At 45.0% G+C, this 26932-nt stretch overlaps 1 protein-coding gene and 4 non-coding genes across 5 annotated transcripts in view; 2 read left to right on the top strand and 3 right to left on the bottom strand.

Annotated features, from left to right (window-relative positions):
* Positions 1–26932, bottom strand: part of LOC119093203 (calcium/calmodulin-dependent protein kinase type II alpha chain) — a gene marked incomplete in the record, with an annotated part of 241694 nt that overhangs the window by 168828 nt on the left and 45934 nt on the right.
* On the top strand, positions 5837–5909 carry TRNAF-GAA (transfer RNA phenylalanine (anticodon GAA)). The gene has a single exon. It is a non-coding gene; the product is annotated as a tRNA-Phe (tRNA).
* TRNAF-GAA (transfer RNA phenylalanine (anticodon GAA)) lies at positions 6521–6593 on the bottom strand. Its single transcript has one exon. It is a non-coding gene; the product is annotated as a tRNA-Phe (tRNA).
* TRNAF-GAA (transfer RNA phenylalanine (anticodon GAA)) lies at positions 20624–20696 on the top strand. The gene has a single exon. It is a non-coding gene; the product is annotated as a tRNA-Phe (tRNA).
* Positions 21325–21397, bottom strand: TRNAF-GAA (transfer RNA phenylalanine (anticodon GAA)). The gene has a single exon. It is a non-coding gene; the product is annotated as a tRNA-Phe (tRNA).

Genomic DNA, 26932 nt, shown 5'->3' with positions numbered 1-26932 from the left:
GGTTGGGAAGTAGCTATGCCCATGGACACTTCTCTGACCAAAATTTAAGGACATGAGTATGTCCCAGGAATGCTAGAATTATTCGTCTCTCTTATCATCAAGTTAAGTGTTATCTGATTTAAGCCACGAAAAAACAAATTTTACAACGATCGAAGGCAAAGACGGTGAAGCACCAAGTGGCGACATACTGTATTCTAGACATCCCTAGGTTGTTGAGCTCGTCATCAAAGTTTTAGTACGTGCTGTTTGTGCAGCAGCGCAGTCTGCCGTTTTTTTTAAACACATGCTGTCAACACATATTAACATCGTGTACAATGATATAGCAAAACTGCTCGAAAGACAAAAGGAAATGCTATTGGCGGTGTAAGTCTTCACTGTAGGAACGTCAGAGAAATCACGGTTCTCGATACAGAAGCGCCACCTATAACCTTTGATGTAGTCTGGTCCGCTAGGTGTCAGCACAAAGCGATCCGCCAAGGGCGTGATCCAGCTGCTCTTTTCTCATGTTGACATCAATCTCGCTTTGTCAATGAGCAAAAGCATTTCGGCATAATACAGTGGAAAATAATGTCATGCGTGAGTAACAAACACACGCCGTACAGTATTTTGCCTGCAAGAAGGATTTACCTATGTGCAAAATAGAAGTGGATCCAGGGGGACGGGTCATGAAACCCTTTTGGCCCCCAAAGGTCCATAGGCTCCGAAGGGGTCCAAATACGACCAAACATCTACAGTGTTTCAACACAAAACTCGACAAAATTGGACGTGTTTGGGTTTCCTGACGACCAAGAGCAGTCGCAAGCGGAAGTAAAGGGCCTGCGAGTAGACAAGAGTAATTCTTCACAGATTGCGAGGGGCGTGATTGGGAGATTTTAAGGTTGATAATGCTTTGCAGTGGCCATATGCCATTTGCATATAGTCAGTGGGTTTGGGTCCCTTTTGCGGCTCATTATGCTGTCCAGAGGCCTTACGCTGTTGCCCGGGCCCTATATGTCCACTCCCGGGTCAATCTAGCCGCCAAGGAGCATTTCACGGTGCCCTCGATCTCTCTGCATTTTCTCGCATTGCCCTGCGCTGCTGTTGAGAAACTGTCCGCTTGCACACCTGGGTGCTCCTGATCGGTCAGGTTTTCCCCCGACAGATTCTTAACACTCGCCCGAAAGGGCGGATGGGAAGAGTCAGTCCGTCACGATGACTCAGTTGGTTGGAGCGCCTGCTTTCCGGTTCACTCCACCCGTGGCGGAGTGGGTTCCAGTCCCTTCCGGTGCTTGCTATCTGCCCTCGACAGGTATGGCCCTGCGGCCGCGATAAGGGTTAGATGACGTCAGAGGTCAGGACGGACCGTGCCGAGCGTTGCGGTGTGTATTCGCCACCAAATTCTGCCATTGACGTGGAATTGCGCGATCGGATGGTAGGGTCAGGGCTTACACAACAGGCACTCCTTAGCGTAAGCTCGGATCCCATGAATCCCCTCATTCAAGTGGCTCAGATTTAATCTTCAAAAAGACTTCCGGGGGTCCCAAATGATGTAGTACATTCGGTTGCTCAAGGACGCTTCATCTCGGGCTCTTCTCACTTGCTCGGGGGGGGCTTTGTACTGTTGCTGCGGCCAATGTAAGGTGAGTAACCGAGCCACTCGATGATCAGGGGCCCTCTACAATAATCTAGGGTTATTTTCCCTATTTCCTTACTTGATGGGACCCTTCACGCCTACCAGGGTCCTTTCTGTTAACCTGCCCGGGCACTTTTGATCTCACAGGAGTCTTACAATATTTTACATTGGTCTTCAGTAATTTTCCTTTGCTCAGAGGACCTTGTGTTCTGACCGGGGTCCTATAGGTCAATATGCCGGAGCACTGCCGATCATGCAGTGGCCCATCACGTTGGTCTCCGGTTATTCTCGCCTGCTCTGAGAACCCCATACTTGCTGACGGGAGCCTCTTTGCTGGCCTCCCGCGGCACCCACGACTTCCGACACCACTCAGGCTCAGTTCCTATTGGCCTTGGTGCTTTCGCTCAGAGCAACAGTCGGATGTACGGCGATGAATTTTTACGCGTAATTGTCGAACGTAATTTTACGTGCCACTGACGGCACGTGCGTCATTTTCCTTGGCCATTGAGTGATTGGCACCTATTACACTTCTGCATCACGCTTTTAATACATTTTGAAAGTCAGGATGGTTTGCACTCCTTTATAAAAAAGGATAAACTCTGCACTGGTCATCAGCCAAAAGCTGATCAACCAGCTGGCTAAACATAAATAAGCTAGGAATCAAGTTCGGGCTTGATTTTGATGGTATTTAGCAGCCAAGCCAGCCTTCTTTGCAGCAGACATCTCGCCACGCTCGCCACTCACCGATGATGCATGGCCACGGGGTATCAGGCCGTGTAAGATCAAAGCGCATTGAAATGGCTCGCCGCTTCGGGTTATCTCGTGCGTCGTCATGCTCGCCGGTAAGTTCTACGCCATCGATTTGCCGGTCACATACATCTGCTACTAAGCACGGGCTCCCGTCCGATCGCCAATTCTGAACATGCCTCAACCAATCAGCGCGCGTCTAAGTGCGTCTACCGCCTTCCGCGCCTGGAATGCTCCCGCCCGCTCAGCATTGCCTGAAGATTGTATTCCAACTTTAGAAGGGCCGCCGGTAGACCTGTGACGTCACAACAGCCGGCGCGGCGGCAGTCGGGAGGAAGGCCGGGGATGCTGCGCGCGGGCTGCATCGTGCGCTCGGGGGATTGCAGCTGTGCTATCCGGCCCTAATCGTTTATGACTTTCATGGCGGCAAACGTTTGCGGCGCCAGCTGTTACTGTGCGGTTTTAATCGACATTGAGTATTAAAATGAGCACTTGGTGGGCGACTAAGTCCTTATAGCCATTACAAGATCGGTGTCATAACTGAGGTTGGTCAATGCCGCCAGAAAAAGGCTTGTATTTGACATTTTCAGATTACGAAAGAAACGTCCTGAAAAAGGGAAGTTTTCTTCCACTCTCCATGCTTTCTTGTGGCCCCAATATTATCTGTGATATCAAATAAATACAAATGGACAAATGGATGAACATAAATGGACGTGACGTGGTGTCGCGACATAAGGACGTGACTGATTTTTCGTCGGTTTCTCAGCACAAGACACGTGCTGAGACACGTTTTGTTCTGAGCAAAGCATGCTAATTAACTGTTATGGTGCAAGTTAATTCTGCGCATATCTTGCCCTGTGCCGGCATGCTGATTCGTTCTCGCTGAGAGAGTTGAATTATTTCAGAGTGTTATATTAGTTCAGAAATTTGTTGGATGGACATTTGAGGCCAGCTATTAGAAATTTTGACTTACCTTTCGGTGATATCAAGCGTTTCAGGCCACTGCTTGAAACCAAGGCATGAGGTGAAGGTTTTTATACCGAAAACAACTTGCTGGCTTGCAATCGAAACTTAAAGCTTACATAAATCAAGATTTGAAACTCAGTCATGCTCTCAATGATGTACATGTTCCAAGAAGCATGTCACGCAAGGACTGTAGGTCATCTGATTGTTATGAAGGCAATTATACTTGCTCATGCATTAAGTGTAGCGATCTGCAACAATTAAACGTGCAGCTGATTATCCAGTTTAGTCAAATACCACCCCGGTAATGCCTTTATTTGTCCCATTATTATGTGAATGTCGTTTGAACATAAATATGCATATGCATACACACACACACACACACAACCACACACACACACACACACACACACACACACACACACACACACACACACACACACACACACACACACACACACACACCACACACACACACACACACACACACACACACACACACACACACACACATATATATACATATATATATATATATGTATATATATATATATATATATATATATATTGTGATCACCTACATGTAAATACAGATGGCTCGGAGCTGGTAAGTGCAGACTGCCAGCTGTCAAGTTTAGTACAGCCTAGTCCACATTGCATGCTATATAACCAATGGGTCTAGGCCGTATGTGCCAGGTAGAAAATGCTAATTGCATTATAGCTGAGACGTAACAGAGCCGTTGGTAACAGGAAAAGGTATTGTTTGCTTCGCTGCATTTCGTAGGTTCAAACTACAAACTAGCTATTAGGCCTTGTGTGTCTATTTTCATGCCACGATATATATATATATATATATATATATATATATATATATATATATGTATATATATATTTAAGCAGAAAACACGAAATAGTTGATCCTGAACTACATTGCGAGATTTTAGCACGAAAGGTACAACTCCATTTATCTATTAGAGCCTAAAAATACAAATCAACTACCTTGGCGTGCTTATTCACAAATCTCTTAGATTTGCATCTCATGTTAATCACATTGCAAGCAAAATAAAGCAGACTTATTGGAACAGTGAGCAGGACAATTACTAAAAATGTCGCATCTGCCGCATAGCGATTTTATTCTTGTTTGAAATATTGCTGCTTGATTCCGGATGTTAACCATGGTTTTCAACTAGATGGCTCAGTAATTTCAAAAAGTTTGGTCGCTTGATAGAAATTTTAACGCAACAAAAACTCAGAGCTAACCTTTACACGAAAAAAGTTTTGATCTTACAGGAAATTGCATACTTTGTAATGTAAATTGCAATGCATGAATTTATGACCTCACACTTTTCTATGCTTTTTAAATCAGTGCATATGAACATGTATATGTATATCGTTATTTTGAAAATACATGCATAGGGGCCCGAAAAGACATTTAACTCACATTTTCTCGAGTCGCAGTTATCAGTTATCGACAGCATCTTTCCTTCACCCTGTGCTGCGGAGCAGTGTCATAATTTCAAATTTCCCTAGAATATCTGATATCTCTGTATCAAAAAATATCGGGAAGAATGTCATCCGCCAGCATGTTGTCAAGACATATAAATAGAACCAACATATATGAAGCTATTGGAATGAATGTTGTTTGCTTGGCCCTGTAGGTGTGCATTGTGTAGCTCTTTCCACACTTGACCTCTTTCCTGTTTCACAATCATTAACATGTGCATGCTCAGACACTTGGTACCAGAACTTATGGCGCTTTGCTCCAGGAGTTCTCTCAGCAACAAGGTCCGCTTAGCTGGGTGGACTGCCTATAGATACAGCTCAAGACCAAGCGTACAAAGGACCAGGTGATTGCCTCTTCCACCCACCCGTATGACTGATAACCTTTACTAGCGCCGTGAATGAGAATTTGTAGCTTTTGGCCTTTTTAACCGGATGGTTTCAGCTGAGTTTGGCCATGACTACTCCAAGCCTCTTTCTGTTTGAGCCTCTTCCTTGTGCCATGATATAGGAATGGTCACTCAAAAAAGTGCGGTTTGATGCGGTTCTAAAATTTGTAAATGGTCACGCAATATAGGAAAGTAAAAGAAGCACTACAAACCCCTTCATAAGTTGTGAGTGTACCAAAATCTTGTGAAAGAAAAGTGGGCAACGCCTAAATGAGACACCCAACGCCAGGTGAGACGCCTTTGCTCTCCCGCTCACAGGAGTAGATTACCTATCTGGTCTGACTAATCCCCTGCAGAGGCGTAATTAGTGATTCCAGGATGGGGAGACATACCGCTGAAGGGAGAGGTAAACAGCGCACAGAGACGGAGTCTACAAATCACTACCCTATTCCTTTTTCCGGATTCCAGCGAAGGCACTTCACCTAATATGATTGATGTAAGTATGGGAAGCTGGTTGCTTGGTAAGCTGGATGTAAGCTGGTCCTCTTGTGCCTCTCTCCGCACCATAATGGCGCCGATGCTCCCCGCATACAGGAGCAAGTTAGCGCTTCCGGTTGCTTCCACGGCCGAAATAGCTCAGTTGGGAGAGCGTTAGACTGAAGATCTAAAGGTCCCTGGTTCGATCCCGGGTTTCGGCAGTGGTTTTAACTTAGAGTCAGCGAAACTCAGATGTGTATTCTACCACAGCGGCAGGACGATACGAGAGCCGGCCGATGGCTCTTAAAGCCATAGCGCTATCGTTGGTTGCAGCTTTAGCGCTGCAGTGGGAAGATGATTTCGGACAATTGCAATCCTAACAAAACTTATGACCGGTTTGTGGGCAACTATTTATGCGGCATGAGGCCAAGGCCATAAACAAGAGTTGGACCGGTCAGGTAATTGTCATTTCATCTTTGTTTAACGTTAGCGATATTCGGAGCCGCCCTTCAGCATTCCGTGTAACGTTAAGCGCTCTGCTGCACATTAAAATCCCGGCAACAGTGACGTCACGCTAACGTTAAGCAAGAATGAGGTGATAGCCACCGGACAGTTTTACCTCTCTTACATGACAACGACCCATTGCTACACTGCTGGCCCACCTAGTTGCCAGCAAGCGGGTAGCAAGTTGTGCGATCGTGGATGTCAGATATCTTTAGCGCTGCTTTAGCGGTAGCGCTATCGCTATTAGAGATATAGACTGGCCCTCGAAGCGTCCAGCCACTTTGGTAGAATTCACGTCTAGATTTTGCTGGGCTTTATTTAAAACCACTGCCGAAACCCGGGATCGAACCAGGGACATTTAGATCTTCAGTCTAACGCTCTCCCAACTGAGCTATTTCGGCCACGAAATTAACCGAATGCGCAAAAACTTGCATGCAGTCCGAAACAAAAGGTACAAGGTAGTGAATGCATAGACTCCAGCTCCTCAAGATATTTTCCCCTTCCCTAACGACATGTTTCCCCAGCCTAGAATCGCTGGTGGTACCGCTGCAGGGGATAAGTGACACCAAATAGGTGGCCTGCCCTCGAGCAAAGGCGTCTCACTTGGCGTTTGGCGTCTTATTTAGGAGTTCACTCACTTTTTTGTTCGCAGGGTTTTGGTAATCTCACGGCATAAGTGACATGGTCTTCTTTTGCTTCCTTACTTTGTATGACCATTAGCAAACTTAAGAACAACAGCGAACTGCGCCTGATTTCAAGGGCCATTCCGATATTATAGCACATCTAAGAAGATGTGCGTGTACTGACATCCCCGTTCTGCGAATGGGTTTGTTGGCACTCATACGCACTGGAATTGCTTGTCGCGTGCTTTTGAACGTAGGCACAGCCCAAATTTTATTATGATGCTTGGACTGATGGAACGCATCATGCCTGCTTTCAGCTTTGTGCCTGGAGCCATATATGCTAAAAATGCGGTGCGCAAATCGGCTTTCGGAATGAAATTGCATCCTTTTTTTATTTATCTAGCAACAGTTGATGCGTTTTGCTTCTGTCTATCCTGTTCTCACAGCAGTTCAGATTGCATACCAAATTACGTTGCTGTTGAGGTGTTGAAGAATGCAGGCCCGAAACGAGGGCTAGGAGAAAAGTGAATGTCCTCGTTGAGTCTGGTTATTCTAGTTGTCGTCTGTTCAGAGAAGTTGAAAGCAGTGAAGAATACTGAAGCAAATGTCAGAAGGTTTTGCGGCACAACTAGTGTGTTTGTATCTATATTTGTGACAAATGTGCCTGTTTAGATGGGAAACCTTAACAGCCACTTTACAAAATTCAGTAGTGACGCTCTCACATCTTCCATCCCGCAACTTTCGCTTCTGAATGTGATGAATGAATCGGGACCAGGTTATAAAGTGGTGTCGTCATAAAAAGCACTCACGCAATGACATAACTTATGCGGTAAGAAAACGGTCGTTAGACATACGGGCTCATTTCATATGCACACAGTTTTGTCCTATGATATTCGAGCGCTATGGACAGTAAAAGATAAGAACTAGGACACAAGTTTTACACACCGTAGCGAACGGAACTTCTGGATATCAACACGCGATGAGATTGTTTGGGACAAGAAAGGAGCACAAAAATGTAGAATTGCTTGTCAATCCTACTTGATTTGTAAATTTTTCATTTTTGAAAAAGCAAGTCACAGTCTTTGCAGGTCGCCAACATTTATAGGGCTAAAAATGAGCAATTGCTAGCCATTGCTACAATACCGTGTGACTCTAGCTAAAAATTGGAATGCATGAAAAATACGTGTGCATGCAAACGAAGGCAAGTCAGCAGGCATTACGCATCACGCTTCATTCAGACACGCGAGCGATTTCAAGTAACTGGACATCACGCATCACGCAGCATTTGCACATGCAAGCGATTTAAATTAAACAGTCATCGCGTATCGCGCGTCAGGCATCACCCATTCATGTGAGCAATTTCAAAACAGCACGCATCATACAACAAAGCGTTAACAAGAATAGATTCACGCCTTCCCTCCCTGGATGGTCCTGTGCGCAGGCTGAAATCCAGGGAAGTATGAACCCTATGCCCATTTTAGAGCTAAAAGTCATCTACATAACACAGAGCTTTCCCGGCAGGAAAATAGGTGAATCTATTTTTGTAAAACGTCAGTGACCAGACCTTAACACACGCTTGGCTGGGCGTGGGTGTCAAATTGCCCCACCCCGAAAGGTCTTTCCATAATGGTTTCCAAACGGCGTGGCATAGTCGCACCAAATCCTGTATAGTTGTAGACAATTAAATAGCGAATCGTTTGACACAAAAATAGATTTATCTTCTAAGGTCGCTGACCTATGGCAGGTCAAAGTCAGGGCATAGTTTCAGCGAAGGCTATTTCTAGAGAACCATCCAATCTGATACAATAACCGAGTGTTTCACTATGCCATACATCTCTGAGATGCTTTCTGAGGCACCACAAATATTGAATGAGCAAATGGGGTTGACATAAGGTCAGGTATGAAGGTCAGACCAAGGTCAGAACCAACCTGATCTATTACTCTAGGGCTTGCTGTGTGGGATAGTTTGTGGTGCTCATCTCAAATGTATGGACGGCAGGAATCACATTATACATCTTCCATTGACTTCTTAGAAGCTAGAACAGGTCATTGACCTAAGATGACTCGGGTCGACATTTTGTTTTAGGAACTCACTGCCTAGCGTAATCTTGTCACTTATTCAAAAGCAAAACTCAGAGCGGCCTGGCATGACTTTGATCGCCACGACCTTTAAAAGGTCAATCAATGTCACTGACCTTAAATGGGATTGTGACCTTTTGCTTAGAAACAATTGCCGCGCTTCTGGGGGCACTTCAGAGACTAACCTGGAATTCGACATTGTTTGACCTTATTTGACCTGAAGGTCATGACCTAGGCAGCTAAAACTTTGAACTAAATAAGCTCACGTGGAGGTCAAGATATCCTGTAAATTTAGTGTTTGTAGCTTTCTTGATTCCCGAGATCCCGGGGGAGGGGTCAAATTGACCCCCACCCAAGCCAAGGGTATCTAGCTAGCCACCCGGGCGCGTGTTAACGTACAAGGCTCATCCTGACTGATCGTGCGAATGTGATGAGTGCTTTGATGTGTGATGTGTGCTAGCTTATTGGTAATTCTTTACATGATGGCATTAAAAATAGTTGTTAAGCTTTGAGCATGTCGTCGCCAAAGTAATTAAATCAGAGCAATGTCAGGGGGGTTGCCACGTGTAAACTCAATTGCCGCGCGAAGCGCCCACGCGGAACATTCAAAACGACGCAGCACCAGGTCGTTAAAATATCATATCATTTCATTGCTACGGCGGATAATGATAGATAATTTCATTCCCCGTTTGATGGTGTTACACATTTCCTGGTGTGATTTAGTATGTCGTCGCGAATTTCAGTTAAACTAATGGATGTCACGGGTGTCACCCTGCGCGCAGGTGCGCAGTTGGGAGAGCGTTAGACTAAAGATCTAAATGTCCCTGGTTCGATCCCGGGTTTCGGCAGTGGTTTTAAATTAAGCTCAGCAACATTCAGGTGCGGACTACATCACAATGGCAGGACGGTACAAGGGTCAGAATATGGCTCTAATGGCCATAACGTTGCCGCTAGATGTAACTGTAGTGCTAAAGTGGGAAGAAGGCACGACGCCACTGTTGCCGAGAATGCGGCTGAGGGACAACCAAAGCATCGCTGACGTTAAGCAAAGGTGAAGTGAAAATTACCGGACGGTTCTACCTCTTTTTTGTGGCCTTGATTTCATGCGGCATAAACAGTTGCCCACAAACCGGTCACAAGATATAGTAGGATCGTTTTTTGTCCAAAATCATCTTCCCACTGCAACCCTTAAGCTGCAACGACCGATAGTGCTACGGCTATTGGGAGCCATAGACCGGCTGTCGTAACGTCTTGCCACTGCGGTAGAATGCACATCTGGGTTTTGCTCAGTCTAAGTTAAAACCACTGCCGAAACCCGGGATCGAACCAGGGACATTTAGATCTTCAGTCTAACGCTCTCCCAACTTAAAGCTGGGGAACGTTCGACTGGTAACCGGGGGGAACTTCACTCAGCACGGGGAACTCGAGAGGAAGAGAATATGGGCAGCCGAGTGACGGAAAGGAGCTTTTCATTGGAATACTGACGCCTCCAGGAGACCGTTGTGTTATTGACGTCCTCCGGTATGCAGCAGTTTTCTCAATACGGAATAGTTCCCCAGCGGTTTAGTCTCTTGTCCTCGAAATCGCGTCGTCGAAGTCTCCAAATTTGGCTACGTTTCTGTGCAAAATGCAGTCCCCCCACCAATCAGCGGCCGGCTTTTGGTCACGCGACGTGACAGGCCTCTCCAGGAAACGGCAGACCTCTATGACCCTCAAGCCGTGAGCTGAAGATTGCTGGGTCTTGCCGGTAGATCTTGGAATAATACTATGGGCCTACAAAGGCAAACTGAAGATTCATCTTCAGAAAGCGCACTTCTACCGTCCCCTGACGTCACGCCGATGTGTGCCGTTTGGCTGCCGTTCCTGGTACGATTGTACCCGACTGCACCGGTTGCGGCTTTTGTGTCCCGCATTTAATTAGCGGCTTTGGATCGGCTGGCGTTTCTATCGCCTAGTTTCGAGTGTCGTCGCCCGTCTTTGTTGCGATCAAGTGTTGTGATTGTTGCGTGCATGCGCGGAAAGTTAGCTGGGCGATTGGCTTAGACTGCATACGATTCGCAAGGAATAATCAATGACGTCCTTCCATCAATTCCCTTCATCCCTGGACAAGTGAGTAGATACCCAGGTGCGTAGGTACCAAACCACTTAGTTGCTACACATTATCAAAGATTATAGGCTGGAGTGTTATTTGCTCCCGTGTGAGGAGTCTGGCCTCTGTAATGTTAACTTGCCTCCCCCTTTGTTGATTTGAGGTTACCAACGGGCAATTCACTGTTGCTAAAATCTTGCAAAACTGAGGGGGGTATGAGTTGAAAATTTTTACGTGTCACCACAAAACTGCCTTTTTGGACATCACATGACAGTGATAAATGCCACACTGGCAAACCAATTTACATGAATTATGCAAATGTAAAATAATCGTTCAACAAAAGACAGCGCGGGTATATTTACTTTTTTACGTACCGGCCTGACCAAGGGATGTGCAGGATATATATTTATGGCAAAGAACCTCATGAAATAGCAGGTGAATGCATTACTCTGATAGGCTGCAGGCATTTATGATGCATTGGTGGGATGGTGAGCCTCTTATTAGGAAAATAAATATATTAAGGGTTTTGGTAAAGCATGAAAGCAATCATTGATGGGGTATGTTTATGTTGTTGCATTTCACGACCAGAGGGTGATGTTTCCGATTCGGTTCATGGGTCTCCAGCCGCACTTTTTTGTTTTGCTTTACTCCTCTGTTTCGAGAGATCAGACTAAGCCTGTGCAGAAACACATTTATTGGTGCATTTTTTTCGGGAAGTTTTTGTCATTATTTCATCATTCGGCCCAATGCAACTTACTTTGCATACGTTGCTGTCACCCACGCCACACCTTGATTGGAATCAATCAACAAGCAGACAAAACCGACCAGGTATAGGAAATGAGCATTGTCAAACGCTTTATGCAATTGATTTGTACGTGTTGAAGTGTGGACTTACTATCTAATATCTAATATCTGCCATTTCCAGCTGGATTCTCGGGATGGATAACCATTGTAAAAATTTGCAGTAACTGCCAATCCGTTCAGAAATCAAGTTCAGAATTGTTCACTAAAATTGTCCTGATCAGGAACTGAAAGACCCTTCCGTTCCATTCCGAAGTACTCAGCGCCTGCCACTCTGGCGAAACGGGAGTCGCCCCCCTGGTCGATCCGACGGATCACAGAGGGATGAATGATACGCCGGCCCCCTCCTTGACGCAGCAGGCCGTCCGATCAGGACATATGACTCCGGATCGACGATTCCCAACAGGATCTTTTAACGACACAGGTGCCAATAACTGGCTCAGGGGTCCTAGTTCGGCTTATTGGGGCCCTGGTCGAAACGGGGCGTAGGGCATCTCGTTCGGTCCTACTGTCCTGGACCCTTGTTAAGCATCCTGGGCCTCCGACCGACACAGAGGCTTCATTGTTTCGAGGCCCCCAACAATGCAACGAGCCATCTGAGTGAGCTTTGCAGGCTCTGGTTATCTCTGTGAAATGGGCATCACGGCCCAGATCGATATGCAAACTATTTTTCGGTTGGTGGTCTCTGACTGTCATTCCGGACCTCACTGTTACAAGGGGCTCTCGATTATCCCAAGGGGCTTTCTGACTGGCATTTGAGGGCCCAGCCCTGCGGCCGGTCCTCAAAACTGGTTTGAAATTGTTGTGTGTACTTTCCCCCTAATATTGTTTTTGAGCTACCTTTCAGGCAGTCTAATCGGGTCCCTGGTCACGGTCCAGAGAGTCCTTGGTGCACTTTTCTGGACCTAAAGGGGATCGCGTGCTCCTGAAGCCCACTTGCATGCGCTCCGGATAATGGTGCTCTAAGATCTCTTCTCATTAACTATTTTTGGACAATTTGTGCTGGCCCATCGAAGTGAATATATCTTGACATATAGATTACCTGGCCCCAAATCAAGGCAACATATTTGTTTGCCGCGGGTCGGTCCAGGATTTTGTACAGGATGAGACATAAACATTGCGTTATCCATGAAGTGCTGTGCTCCGAAAAATACCCTAAGGTTTTGCACATTTTGCAGCACTCCTTGAAGGTGGAGCCTATCGAAAATGAAGGATGTCGAGGCTCCGAAATAATGCAAGTGTAAATGCACGACAAACTCGGAGAGGTTTGCATGAATCTTTGGTGAACTGGCCAATCAAAAGGTTCTGTCATGCGTATTGAATGTGGCACTCGTGGTAGCTGACGCCAATCCTCCCAGATAAAGATGACTTGGGATATTTCCTGAAATAAGGTGCTAGTGCTTCTTCGAAGAATGAACCGATCAGCTGGATGTGGTCAATGGAGAGACACCAGACAATGGTGCTGCTGGAGTTGGTGCTTGAAGCAATCAAGTTGTTTTGCCCTTTGTGGCGCTCATGAATGTCCTACCTATAAAAAGTGCTGTTTGTGGCGTTCCCAAATGAAAGTTTCGGTGCCTCCCCAGCATGACGTTTTGGTGCCGCTTCGACACGAAGGCCTCATAGATGGCCTCAGGGAGGGCTGATGGCATATGGGTCATCGAATAAGGTCAAACAAGGTCAAATTCCAAGCTGGTATCCAAAGTGCTCCCAAAATTATTTCTGAGCAAAATCTCACATTTCATCTAAGGTCAGTTACCTTGTTTAACCTTTTGAAGGTCATGGTGACCAAAATAACTTACGGCTGCTCTGAGTTTTGCATTTGAAATAAACGACAAAAAATACGCTAGACGGTATGTTTCTAAAAACAAGATGTTGAACTGAGTCGTTTTAGGTCGATGACCTATTTTGACAACTAAGAAATCCATGGAAGATGTGTGATACGGTTCCTGCAGTCAATAAATTCGAAATAAGCACTAGAAACTATCTCATACAGCAAGCCCTAGGGCAATACAACATATTGGTGTTGATCTTGGTCTGACCTTCGTACCTGACCTCAGGTCGACATAATTTGCTCATTCAATATTTGTGTTGCCTAAGAAAGCATCTCGAGATGTATGGATTCATCTAAGACTTCATTGTCGCACCAGATTGAACGATTCCCCAGAAATTGCCTTCTCTGAAACCATTGCCTGATTTTGACCTGCCATAGGTCAGCGACCTTACAAAGCACATCTAAATTGTCTACACCAAACGATCCGCTAGCCAATTTTCCATACTTATGCAAAATTTGGCGCGGCTACGCCGCGTCATTCGGAAATGATCCCGGATAAACCTTCGGGGGAAGGAAAATTTGACCCCCACCCGAGCGTGTGTTAACACGATCTATCCCATCCGCATTTTGAGCGTTTCTTCCCATTCCTATCTCATTCCAATTTCTTCCATTCTTGTTTTAAGTGTTCACTCCTTTTTTGCGAAAGAGGTCTTTCGATGTTTCAGTGCTTCTTGTGCAGGCATGAGGGCCCATCCTTTCACTGAACTCATCGCTTGTGCTGACGAAGTCCATGTTCGAGACCCCTGGCGTTTCGTTCCTGTTCTTCATCTTTTACGATCACTCCAACACTATTAGTTCACTGGGAACGCAGCAAAACACTACACCGATTACCGTTACCCATCTTTTCATGGTTACTCTTTACAGTTCAGTTCCCTTCTTATCTATCCGAAGTTGCATTTCTCCAAAATTCGGGAGTAGTGCCCCCACCCTATCTAACGTACTCGCCGACGCAAAAGCTACCAAATCAAACCACCGCTTCTTTGTCAGTGATTTAAAAAAAAATTGGTAACGCCTTCTCTCCATGCTGACGGGTGTACAAAAGCTCCTGGCATCATCTTCAGCCGGCGTGTGGCGCCACAGACCACAGGACTTTGAGGTCACGTGGCGTGACGTGGGGCGAATTGGCTGTGGTTGGTGTTGACAAACGTGCTGACGACAGATCGAACGCCGCCGCACTACATTATGTGCAGTGACCTTCATGGAATCCTAACAAAAGTGACAGGGTAGTGATTTGTTAAAAATAATTTGGTTAGTTGGCAATTTGGTGATTTGAAAATTGTGTAACTCCGGTTCTACACGCTACTTGGCCCCCTCCACCATCATGTTTTTCCCATCCTGGAATCACTGGTGATGCCTCTGTAGGGTATAAGTGAGACCAGATAGGTGATCCACTCCTGTAGGCGGGGGAGCAAAGGGGTCTCATTTAGCGTCAGGTGCCTCATTTGGACGTTGGCTCACTTTTCACTCGCAAGATTTTGTATACTCATCACCCAAGTTATGAAGGCGTTTTTCGGATTCCTTACATTTTATGATCATTTACAAATTTCGGAGCAGCATCCAAACCGCCTTACTTTTATGAGCATTCTGATACCATAGCACAAAAAATCGGTTATTTGTGCTGATGCCCCCCGTGCCACGTGCTTTGAACATGGGCGCAGCGCGAATTTTCCTAATGGAGCCTGAACTTTTTCAGAACTCAGAATGACAGCCTTCAGCTTTATGCCTGGAGCCGTGTATGCCAAACATTCGCTGCGTAGAAAAGTGTTACGTAAACAAAAACGGCTTCCTGAGTAGAATCATGAGTTGTTAGATACATGACACCAGATGTCGAGCTCCGGTTCTGTTTATTCTATTTTTATGGCGTTTGGCATGTGGTATCGATTTATGTCCCTGTTTTACAATGGATCCGAAGGGTCCACATTCAGCCGAACAGCTACAGTATTTTAACACGAAACGCGTCAAAATTGGACGTGTTTGGGTTTCCTGACAAACCAAGAGCTGTCGCAAGCGGAAGTAAAGGGCCCACGAGCAGACACCAGTAATTTTTCACTGATTGCGAGGGTCGCGATTGGGAGAGTTGTAAGGTTCATGACGTTTTGCAGTGGCCATACACTGTTTGCATATGGTCAGCGGGTTTGAGTCCCTTTTGCGGCTCATTATGCTGTCCAGAGGCCTTACGCTATTCCCCGGGCCCTATATATCCACTCCCGGGTCAATCTAGCCTCTAAGGAGCATTTTCACGCTGCCCTCGATCTCTCTGCATTTTCTCGCATAGCCCTGCGCTGCTGTTGAGAAACTGTCCGCTTACATACCTGGGTGCTCCTGATCGGTCAGGTTTTCCAGCGACAGATTCTTCTCACTCGCCCGAAAGGGCGAATGGAAAAGTCAGTTCGTCCCGATTACTCAGTTGGTTGGAGCGCCTGCTTTCCGGTTCACCCACCCGTGGCGGAGTGGGTTCCAGTCCCTTTCGGTGCCTGCTATCTGCCCTCGACAGGTATGGCCTGTGGCCGCGATAAGGGTTAGATGACGTCAGAGGTCAGGACGGACCGTGCCGAGCGTTGCGGCGCGTATTCGCCACCAAATTCTGCCATTGACGTGGAATTGCGCGATCGGATGGTAGGGTCAGGGCTTACACAACAGGCACTGCTTAGCGTATGCTCGGATCCCATGAATCCATTCATTCAAGTGGCTCAGAATTAATCTTCAAAAAAAACTTCCGGGGTCCCAAATGATGTAGTACATTCGGCTGCTCAAAGACGTTTCATATTATTCTCGGGCTCTTCTCACTTGATCGGAGGGCTTTGTACTCTTGTTGAGGACGCTGTAAAGTAAGGAACCGAGCCACTCGATGATCAGGGGCCGTCTTCATTGATCTAGGGCTCTTTTACTTTGATCTCGTTTGCTGGGGACCCTTCACTTCTCCGGGCGTCCTTTCTGTTAACCTGCCCAGGCACTATTGATCATGTAGGAGTCTTACATTATTTTACATTGGTCTTCAGCAATTTTCCTTTGCTCAGAGGACCTCGTGTTCTGGCCGGGGTTCTATAGATCAGTATGCCGGAGCACTGCTGCCGATCATCCAGTGGGCCCATCACGTTGGTCTCGGGTTATTCTCGCCTGCTCTGAGAACCCTATACTTGTTGACGTGAGCCTCTTTGCTGGCCTCCCGCGGCACCCACGACTTCCGACACCACTCAGGCTCCGTCGCTATTGGCCTTGGTGCTTTCGCTCAGAGCAGCATTCGGATGTACGGCGATAAATTTTACGCGTAATTGTCGAACGTAATTTTACGTGCCACTGACGTCGCACTTGCGCCATTTCCTTGCCCATTGAGTGTTTGGCACCTATTACGCTTCTGCATCACGCTTTAATACATTTTGAAAGTCAGAATGGTTTGCACTCCTTTATAAGAAAGGATAAACTTTGCATTGGTCATCAGCCAAAAGCTGATCAACCAGCTGGCTAAACATAAATAAGCTAGGAATCAAGTTCGGGCTTGATTTTGATGGTATTTAGCAGCCAAGCCAGCCTTCTTTGCAGCAGACATCTCGCCACGCTCGCCACTCACCGATGATGCATGGCCACGGGGTATCAGGCCGTGTAAGATCAAAGCGCATTGAAATGGCTCGCCGCTTCGGGTTATCTCGTGCGTCGTCATGCTCGCCGGTAAGTTCTACGCCATCGATTTGCCAGTCACATACGTCTGCTACTAAGCGCGAGCTCCCGTACGATCGGCAATTCTGAACATGCCTCAACCAATCAGCGCGCGTCTAAGTGCGTCTACCGCCTTCCGCGCCTGGAATGCTCCCGCCCGCTCAGCATTGCCTGAAGATTGTATTCCAACTTTAGAAGGGCCGCCGGTAGACCTGTGACGTCACAACAGCCGGCGCGGCGGCAGTCGGGAGGAAGGCCGGGGATGCTGCGCGCGGGCTGCATCGTGCGCTCGGGGGATTGCAGCTGTGCTATCCGGCCCTAATCGTTTATGACTTTCATGGCGGCAAACGTTTGCGGCGCCAGCTGTTACTGTGCGGTTTTAATCGACATTGAGTATTAAAATGAGCACTTGGTGGGCGACTAAGTCCTTATAGCCATTACAAGATCGGTGTCATAACTGAGGTTGGTCAATGCCGCCAGAAAAAGGCTTGTATTTGACATTTTCAGATTACGAAAGAAACGTCCTGAAAAAGGGAAGTTTTCTTCCACTCTCCATGCTTTCTTGTGGCCCCAATATTATCTGTGATATCAAATAAATACAAATGGACAAATGGATGAACATAAATGGACGTGACGTGGTGTCGCGACATAAGGACGTGACTGATTTTTCGTCGGTTTCTCAGCACAAGACACGTGCTGAGACACGTTTTGTTCTGAGCAAAGCATGCTAATTAACTGTTATGGTGCAAGTTAATTCTGCGCATATCTTGCCCTGTGCCGGCATGCTGATTCGTTCTCGCTGAGAGAGTTGAATTATTTCAGAGTGTTATATTAGTTCAGAAATTTGTTGGATGGACATTTGAGGCCAGCTATTAGAAATTTTGACTTACCTTTCGGTGATATCAAGCGTTTCAGGCCACTGCTTGAAACCAAGGCATGAGGTGAAGGTTTTTATACGGAAAACAACTTGCTGGCTTGCAATTGAAACTTAAGCTTACATAAATCAAGATTTGAAACTCACTCATGCTCTCAATGATGTACATGTTCCAAGGAGCATGTCACGCAAGGACTGTAGGTCATCTGATTGTTATGAAGGCAATTATACTTGCTCATGCATTAAGTGTAGCGATCTGCAACAATCAAACGTGCAGTTGATTATCCAGTTTAGTAAAATACCACCCCGGTAATGCCTTTATTTGTCCCATTATTATGTGAATGTCGTTTGAACATAAATGCATATGCACACACACACACACACCACACACACACCACACACACACACACACACACACCACACACACACACAACACACACACACACACACACCACAACACACACACACACACACACACACACACACACACCACACACACACACACACACACATATATATATATATATATATATATATATATATATATATATATATATATATATGTGATCACCTACATGTAAATACAGATGGCTCGGAGCTGGCAAGTGCAGACTGCCAGCTGTCAAGTTTAGTACAGCCTAGTCCACATTGCATGCTATATAACAATGGGTCTAGGCCGTATGTGCCAGGTAGAAAATGCTAATTGCATTATAGCTGAGACGTAACAGAGCCGTTGGTAACAGGAAAAGGTATTGTTTGCTGCGCTGCATTTTGTAGGTTCAAACTACAAACTAGCTATTAGGCCTTGTGTGTCTATTTTCATGCCACGATATATATATATATATATATATATATATATATATATATATATGCATATATATAAGCAGCAAACACGAAATAGTTGATCCTGAACTAGATTGCGAGATTTTAGCACGAAAGGTACAACTCAATTTATCTATTAGAGCCTAAAATTACAAATCAACTACCTTGGCGTGCTCATTCACAAATCTCTTAGATTTGCATCTCGTGTTAATCACATTGCAAGCAAAATAAAGCAGACTTATTGGAACAGTGAGCAGGACTATTACTAAAAACGTCGCATCTGCCGCATAACGATTGTATTCTTGTTTGAAATTTTGCTGCTTGATTCCGGATGTTAACCATGGTTTTCAACTAGATGGCTCAGTAATTTCAAAAAGTTTGGCCGTTTGAGAGAAATTTTAACGCAACAAAAACTCAGCGCTAACCTTTAAACGAAAAAAGTTTTGATCTTACCAGAAATTGCATAATTTGTAATGTAAATTACAATGCATGAATTTATGACCTCACACTTTTCTATGCTTTTTAAATCAGTGCATATGAACATATATATGTATATCGTTATTATGAAAATACATGCATAGGGGCCCGAAAAAAAACATTTAACTCACATATTCTCGAGTCGCAGTTATAAGTCATCGACAGCATCTTTCCTTCACCCTGTGCTGCGGAGCAGTGTCATAATTTCAAATTTCCCAAGAATATCTGATATCTCTGTATCAAAAAATATCGTGAAGAATATCATCCGCCAGCATGTTGTCAAGACATATAAAGAAAAACCAACATATATGAAGCTATTGGAATGAATGTTGTTTGCTTGGCCCTGTAGGTGTGCATTGTGTAGCTCTTTCCACACTTGACCTCTTTCCTGTTTCACAATCATTAACATGTGCATGCTCAGACACTTGGTACCAGAACTTATGGCGCTTTGCTCCAGGAGTTCTCTCAGCAACAAGGTCCGCTTAGCTGGGTGGACTGCCTATAGATCCAGCTCAAGACCAAGAGTACAAGGGACCAGGTGATTGCCTCTCCCACCCACCCGTATGATTGATAACCTTTACTAGCGCCGTGAATGAGTATTTGTAGCTTTTGGCCTTTTTAACCGGATGGTTTCAGCTGAGTTTGGCCATGACTACTCCAAGCCTCTTTATGTTTGAGCCTCTTCCTTGTGCCATGATATAGGAATGGTCACTCAAAAAAGTGCGGTTTGATGCGGTTCTAAAATTTGTAAATGGTCACGCAATATAGGAAAGTAAAAGAAGCACTACAAACCCCTTCATAAGTTGTGAGTGTACCAAAATCTTGTGAAAGAAAAGTGGGCAACGCCTAAATAAGACACCCAACGCCAGGTGAGACGCCTTTGCTCTCCCGCTCACAAGAGTAGATTACCTATCTGGTCTGACTAATCCCCTGCAGAGGCGTAATTAGTGATTCCAGGATGGGGAGACATACCGCTGAAGGGAGAGGTAAACAGCGCACAGAGACGGAGTCTACAAATCACTACCCTATTCCTTTTTCCGGATTCCAGCGAAGGCACTTCACCTAGTAAGATTGATTTAAGTATGGGAAGCTGGTCATCCTCTTGTGCCTCTCTCCGCACCATAATGGCGCCGATGCTCCCCGCATACAGGAGCAAGTTAGCGCTTCCGGTTGCTTCCACGGCCGAAATAGCTCAGTTGGGAGAGCGTTAGACTGAAGATCTAAAGGTCCCTGGTTCGATCCCGGGTTTCGGCAGTGGTTTTAACTTAGAGTCAGCGAAACTCAGATGTGTATTCTACCACAGCGGCAGGACGATACGAGAGCCGGCCGATGGCTCTAAAAGCCATAGCGCTATCGTTGGTTGCAGCTTTAGCGCTGCAGTGGGAACATGATCTCGGACAATTACAATCCTAACACAACTTATGACCGGTTTATGGGCAACTATTTATGCGGCATGAGGCCAAGGCCATAAACGAGCGTTGGACCGGTCAGGTAATTGTCATTTCATCTTTGTTTAACGTTAGCGATATTCGGGACCGCCCTTCAGCATTCCGTGTAACGTTAAGCGCTCCGCCGCGCATTAAAGTCTCGGTAGCAGTGACGTCACGCTAACGTTAGGCAAAAATGAGGTGATAGCCACCGGACAGTTTTACCTCTCTTACATGACAATGACTCACTGCTACATTGCTGGCCCACCTAGTTGCCAGCAAGCGGGTAGCAAGCCGTGCGATCGTGGATGTCAGATATCTTTTTTTCACTGCAACACCACAGTTGCAACCAGCGGTAGCGCTATCGCTATTAGAGTTGTAGACTGGCCCTCGTACCGTCCAGCCACTTTGGTAGGATTCACGTCTAGATTTTGCTGGGCTTTATTTAAAACCACTGCCGAAACCCGGGATCGAACCAGGGACATTTAGATCTTCAGTCTAACGCTCTCCCAACTGAGCTATTTCGGCCACGAAATTAACCGAATGCGCAAAAACTTGCATGCAGTCCGAAACAAAAGGTACAAGGTAGTGAATGCATAGACTCCAGCTCCTCAAGATATTTTCCCCTTCCCTAACGACATGTTTCCCCAGCCTAGAATCGCTGGTGGTACCGCTGCAGGGGATAAGTGACACCAAATAGGTGGCCTGCCCTCGAGCAAAGGCGTCTCACTTGGCGTTTGGCGTCTTATTTAGGAGTTCACTCACTTTTTTGTTCGCAGGGTTTTGGTAATCTCACGGCATAAGTGACATGGTCTTCTTTTGCTTCCTTACTTTGTATGACCATTAGCAAACTTAAGAACAACAGCGAACTGCGCCTGATTTCAAGGGCCATTCCGATATTATAGCACATCTAAGAAGATGTGCGTGTACTGACATCCCCGTTCTGCGAATGGGTTTGTTGGCACTCATACGCACTGGAATTGCTTGTCGCGTGCTTCTGAACGTAGGCACAGCCCAAATTTTCATAATGATACTTGGACTGATAGAACGCATCACGCCTGCTTTCAGCTTTGTGCCTGGAGCCATGTATGCTAAAAATGCGGTGCGCAAATCGGCTTCCGGAATAAAATTGCATCATTTTTTGATGTACCTAACAACAGTTGATTCGTTTTTCCTCTCTCTATCCTGTTCTCACAGCAATTCAGGTTTGGTACCAAATTACGTTGCTGTTCAAGTGTTGAGGAATGCAGGACCGAAACGGGAGCTAGGAGAAAATTTAACGTCCCCGTTGAGTCTGGTTATTTGGTATTTGCCGTCTGTTCAGAGACGTTGAAAGGCGTGAAGAATACTGAGGCAAATCTCTGGAGGTTTTGCGGCATATCTAGTGTGTTTGCGTCTATATTTGTGCCAAATGTGCGTGTTTAGATGGGAAACCTTAACAGCTACTTTAAAAAAATTTGGTGGGGGCGCTCCCACATCTTCCATACCGCACGTTCGCTTTTGAATGTGATGGATGAATCGGGACCAGGTTATAAAGAGGTGTCGTCATAAAAAGCACTCACACAATGACACATGGCCTACGCCGTAAGAAAGCGGTCATTATACATATTGGTTCATTCCATATGCACACAGTTTTGTCCCATAAAATGCGAGCGTTATGGACAGTAAAAGATGAGAACTAGGTCGCAAGTTTACCACCCTAGCGAACGGCACTTCTGGATATCAACAAGCGATGGGATGATTTGGGCCAAAAAAGGAAAACAGAAAGTTAGCATTGTTTGCCGATCCTACTTGATGTGTAAGTTTGTTCATTTTTGAAAAAGCGAGTCAGTCTTTACAGGTCACCAACATTTAGAGGGTTATAAAGGAGCAGTTGCTAGCCATTACTACGGTGCCTTGTAGATCTCGCTAAAAATTGGAATGCACGAAAAATACGTGTACATGCAAACGAAGACAAGTCGACAGGCATTACGCATTACGTTTCATTCAGACACGCGAGCGATTTCAAGCAACCAGACATCACGCATCACGCATCAATTGTGCATGCAAGTGATTTCAATTAAACAGTCATCGCGTATCACGCGTCAGGTATCACCCTTTCATGTAAACAATTTCAAAATAGCACGCATCATACATCAAAGCGTTTAGAAGAAGGAACCTTTGACGCTGTAAACATAAACATTCTTCTACGTTGACTTACTAAATATGGTATTCGACGCAAATATTATGAAATCATATCTTCTTATCTGTCTGACAGAACTCAGTGTGTAAAAATCAGGAATTATCTGTCAACAATAAGAACGCAACAATGGGGGTACTCCCGGGATCCATTTTCGGCCCAATTCTCGTCTTAATGTAACTAAAGGGCCTGCCTAAATTCAGCAGTAACATGGTTGGCTGTCTTACGCTGATGATACTGCGATTATTTTCAAAGATAGAGGTATTGTTGAACTTCAAAACAATGTCAATACGCTTTTGCTTCTAATGACTTCCTGGTTTACTGCTAACTTTCTTTCCCTGAACGTATCAAAGACATTCACACAGCATTACATTACCCTTTCTTCGCATTTCCAACTGAATGTGCAAATTAATCATTCACATTTTGAAGAAAAAAATATATTGGTGTAATCATTGACAAATCTCTTAAATTTACAAGCCACACTAATTTTGTTTCAAGCATAGTAAGTGGACATATTGGAATAATAAGTAGGTTTAGGCACTTTATGGATAAAACGTCACACTTACTCTAAAACATTTTGATTCTTTCTTATTTAAATTACTGCTGCTTGATTTGGCGTATGAACTATGCTTATCAACTAGATCGGTTAGTCATTTCGCAAAAAGGGGCTGTGCGTCTTATAGAAAATGTGTATCCTCCACAAAGCTCACAGCCAATCTTTAAACGATACAACATTTTAAAACTATCAGATATTGCTAAATCCCAAATGTTTAGTGTGATGCACAAATTTGTAACTTCACAACTCCCTGCATCATTCAATTTCATTTACAAGCTCTACGAATCAAATGACGATTATTTGGATTATTTTTTTATTTCTGTTGCATTTCTATGTTTTTAATTTCGATTACATCGATATACATATATATATATATATATATATATATATATATATATATATATATATATATATATCGATTACCTTGATCATATCGATTATCAAAACGACGATTATCAAATCAAATGGACATGAGGCGAGTAAAACATTTAGACCAACCTTTCCCTAATCGTAATTGTAAACTATTTACAGCATCTTGCCTTGGCTCTGAGCTGTGGAAGGACATTATGGTTTCATATTTTCTAACTGATATCTTTGTATCAAAAACCACCGTTAAGAACATCATCCGCAAGCATTTCGTGAATACATTTTAACGTAACCAACATATTTGAAGACACTGCAATCCTTTGCGCTGCACATATCCAACGCACCTCATATTTAACCTCCTTCATGTTCCATAATCAATTTCTGATATAGTTAAAGTCATGCACATATGCCCAAATTCACGGCGCTGGCTCCGGGAGTCCTCCCAGCAACAAGCTCTGCTCAGCTGGGTGGGCTCCCTGGACATCCAGCTCAAAACCCCGCACGAAAATGACCAGGTAATTGCCCCCTCCGACTTGTGTGACTGTATAACCCTTACTAGCACGGTGAATTGAGTGGTTGTAGCTTATTGGGTGGCAATAGCGGGCTGTCATTAGCTGACTTTGGCTAATGACTACTTTAAGCCTTGTCATCTATGACTTTCCCTGCCTATTCATAACACAATTCCTTCGGGTCTGCACCACCTCTTCGCCTGCTTCTTTACGTTTGTTTCATCTTCCTAGCTGGGAGTGCCGCAACTTGATTTTATGTTTTTTGGTGTTAACGCACGGTTTACTGCGTCGCTGGGATTGAGGGAGGGGCACTCCTGGGTACCTGTTCTTGGGTATCGGTATAGAAAAAAAGAAAAGATTTACGCCTTTCCTGCCTGGATGATCCTGTGCTCAGGCTGAAATCCAGCGAGGTATGAACCCTATGCCCATTTTAGAGCTAAATTCATCTACAGAACACAGAACTATCCCGGCAGGAAAATGGGTGAATCTATTCTTATAAAACGTCAGTGATCGGACCTTAACTCGCGCTCGGGTGGGGTGAGGTCAAATTGCTCCGCCCAAAAGGTTTTTCCAGAATGGTTTCCAAACGGCGCAGCGCAGTCGCGCCAAATTTTGCATAGCTATAGAAAATTGAATAACGGATCGTTTGACACAAAAAATTAGATGTACCTTGTAATGTCGCTGACCTATGCCAGGTCAAAGTCAGGCCATGGTTTCAGCGAAGGCTATTTCTAGGGGATCGTCCAATCTGATACAATAACGGCGTGCTTAACCCAACCATGCATCTCTGAGATGCTTCTTAGGGACCACAAATATCGAATGAGCAAATTATGTTGACATAAGGTCAGGTATGAAGGTCAGACTACGGTCAAAACCAACCTGATTTGTTACTGTAGGGCTTGCTGTATAGGATAGTTTGTGCTGCTAATTTCAAATGCATGAACGAGAAGAATCACATCATATATCTGCCATTGACTTCTTAGAGGTCAGAACAGATCATTGACCTAAGATGACCCGGGTCAACAATTTGTTTTATGAACATACTGGCAAGCGTAATCTTTGTCACTTATTCAATTGCAAAACTCGAAGCAGTCTGGTATGACTTTGGTCGCCATGACCTTCAAAAGGTCAAACAAGGTCACTGACCTCAAATGGGCTTATGACTTTTTGCTTATAAACAATTGTCTAGGTTCTGGGACACTGAAGAGTCCATCCTGGCATTTGGCCTTGTTTGACCTTATTTGACCTGAAGGGCATGATCTAGGAGTCTCAAAGCTTGACCTAAGTGAGTTCACGTGCAGTTTAAAATATCTGGTAAATTTGGTGTCTCGAGCTTTCTTAGTTCCCGAGATATCAGGGGCGGGGTTCAAATTGACCCCCACCACCCGATCCAGGGGTATCTAGCCGGCCACTCGGGCGCGTATTGACGTACAGGGCTCATCCTGGCCGATCATGCGATTGTGATAGGTGCTTTGAAGTGTGATGTGCGCTAGCCTAAACCACTTATAGGTATGAGTGGTGTCTGACGTGTGATGCGCGACGCCTGTTCAAATGAGATTGTTTGCATGCGTAACTGACGCGCGATATGTGATGCATGTTTACTTGCATTCGTTTGCATGTAAACAGCCATAGTATTTTTCGCGTATTCAAATTCCAAGTCAGATATGTAACACATCGTAGAAATGGCTAACAGTTGCTTCTTGTGTAATCCCCTGAATGTTGATGACCCGTAAAACTGTGGCTGGCTGTTTAAAAAAAAACAACTAAAAATAAACAAATCGATTACGCTCGGCAGGCAGTTTTGAGGCTTAAACATAACACTGATGCTCGTTTCTGTAAAAACATGCTGCCGAAGTATTAACGCATCTATCTCTCCGTTTACCTGTATTTTTTAAGAGGAAATATGGTAATCCCACTGTCTCAATCAAGCGCATAAGGTTCCTCGCAAATACCCTGAAAAGCTTACGTAATTAAGAGTAAGCATTAGAGTGATCAATTCCTTAAACATTCCTGGACTTCCGGGGATACATGGAAAGCATTGCAAGCGCTTCAAAATTCAGAGCAAAATAGATGCTGCTCAAACTAGGATTAGTCAGGGGAATGATGAAGCAGTTACTGATGACCAAGATTTGGCAGAGTCAGAGATTGCTTCGTTACTGAAATTGGGCAAACGTTAAAAGGAAAAGTTTCTTACATCGTCATTTCTCCCTCTCTAGCTCATCCTAAGGGTGGAAAATGAAGTAAATCTGCCACCTGCCAGTAGAGGGAAGTCTATTCTTGTTAGAAATAGATGATGCAATATCGGATGTAGTCCGGGCAACATGAATAAATAATATGTAACTTACCTTATATGATAATACTCACGGCATTGTTTATCTTTTCGACAGTTGCTAACCATTGTGGAGATTTCCCCTTACAAGAGCAGAGCACCCATCTTATCTCACTATTTCCTG

This window comes from Pollicipes pollicipes, unplaced genomic scaffold (assembly GCF_011947565.3).
Source record: "Pollicipes pollicipes isolate AB1234 unplaced genomic scaffold, Ppol_2.1 Scaffold_1600;HRSCAF=1878_pilon_pilon_pilon, whole genome shotgun sequence".
Classification (NCBI taxonomy): domain Eukaryota; kingdom Metazoa; phylum Arthropoda; class Thecostraca; order Pollicipedomorpha; family Pollicipedidae; genus Pollicipes; species Pollicipes pollicipes.
Note: the sequence above shows the minus strand (reverse complement) of the source record. Positions and strands in the feature narration are given on the sequence as shown.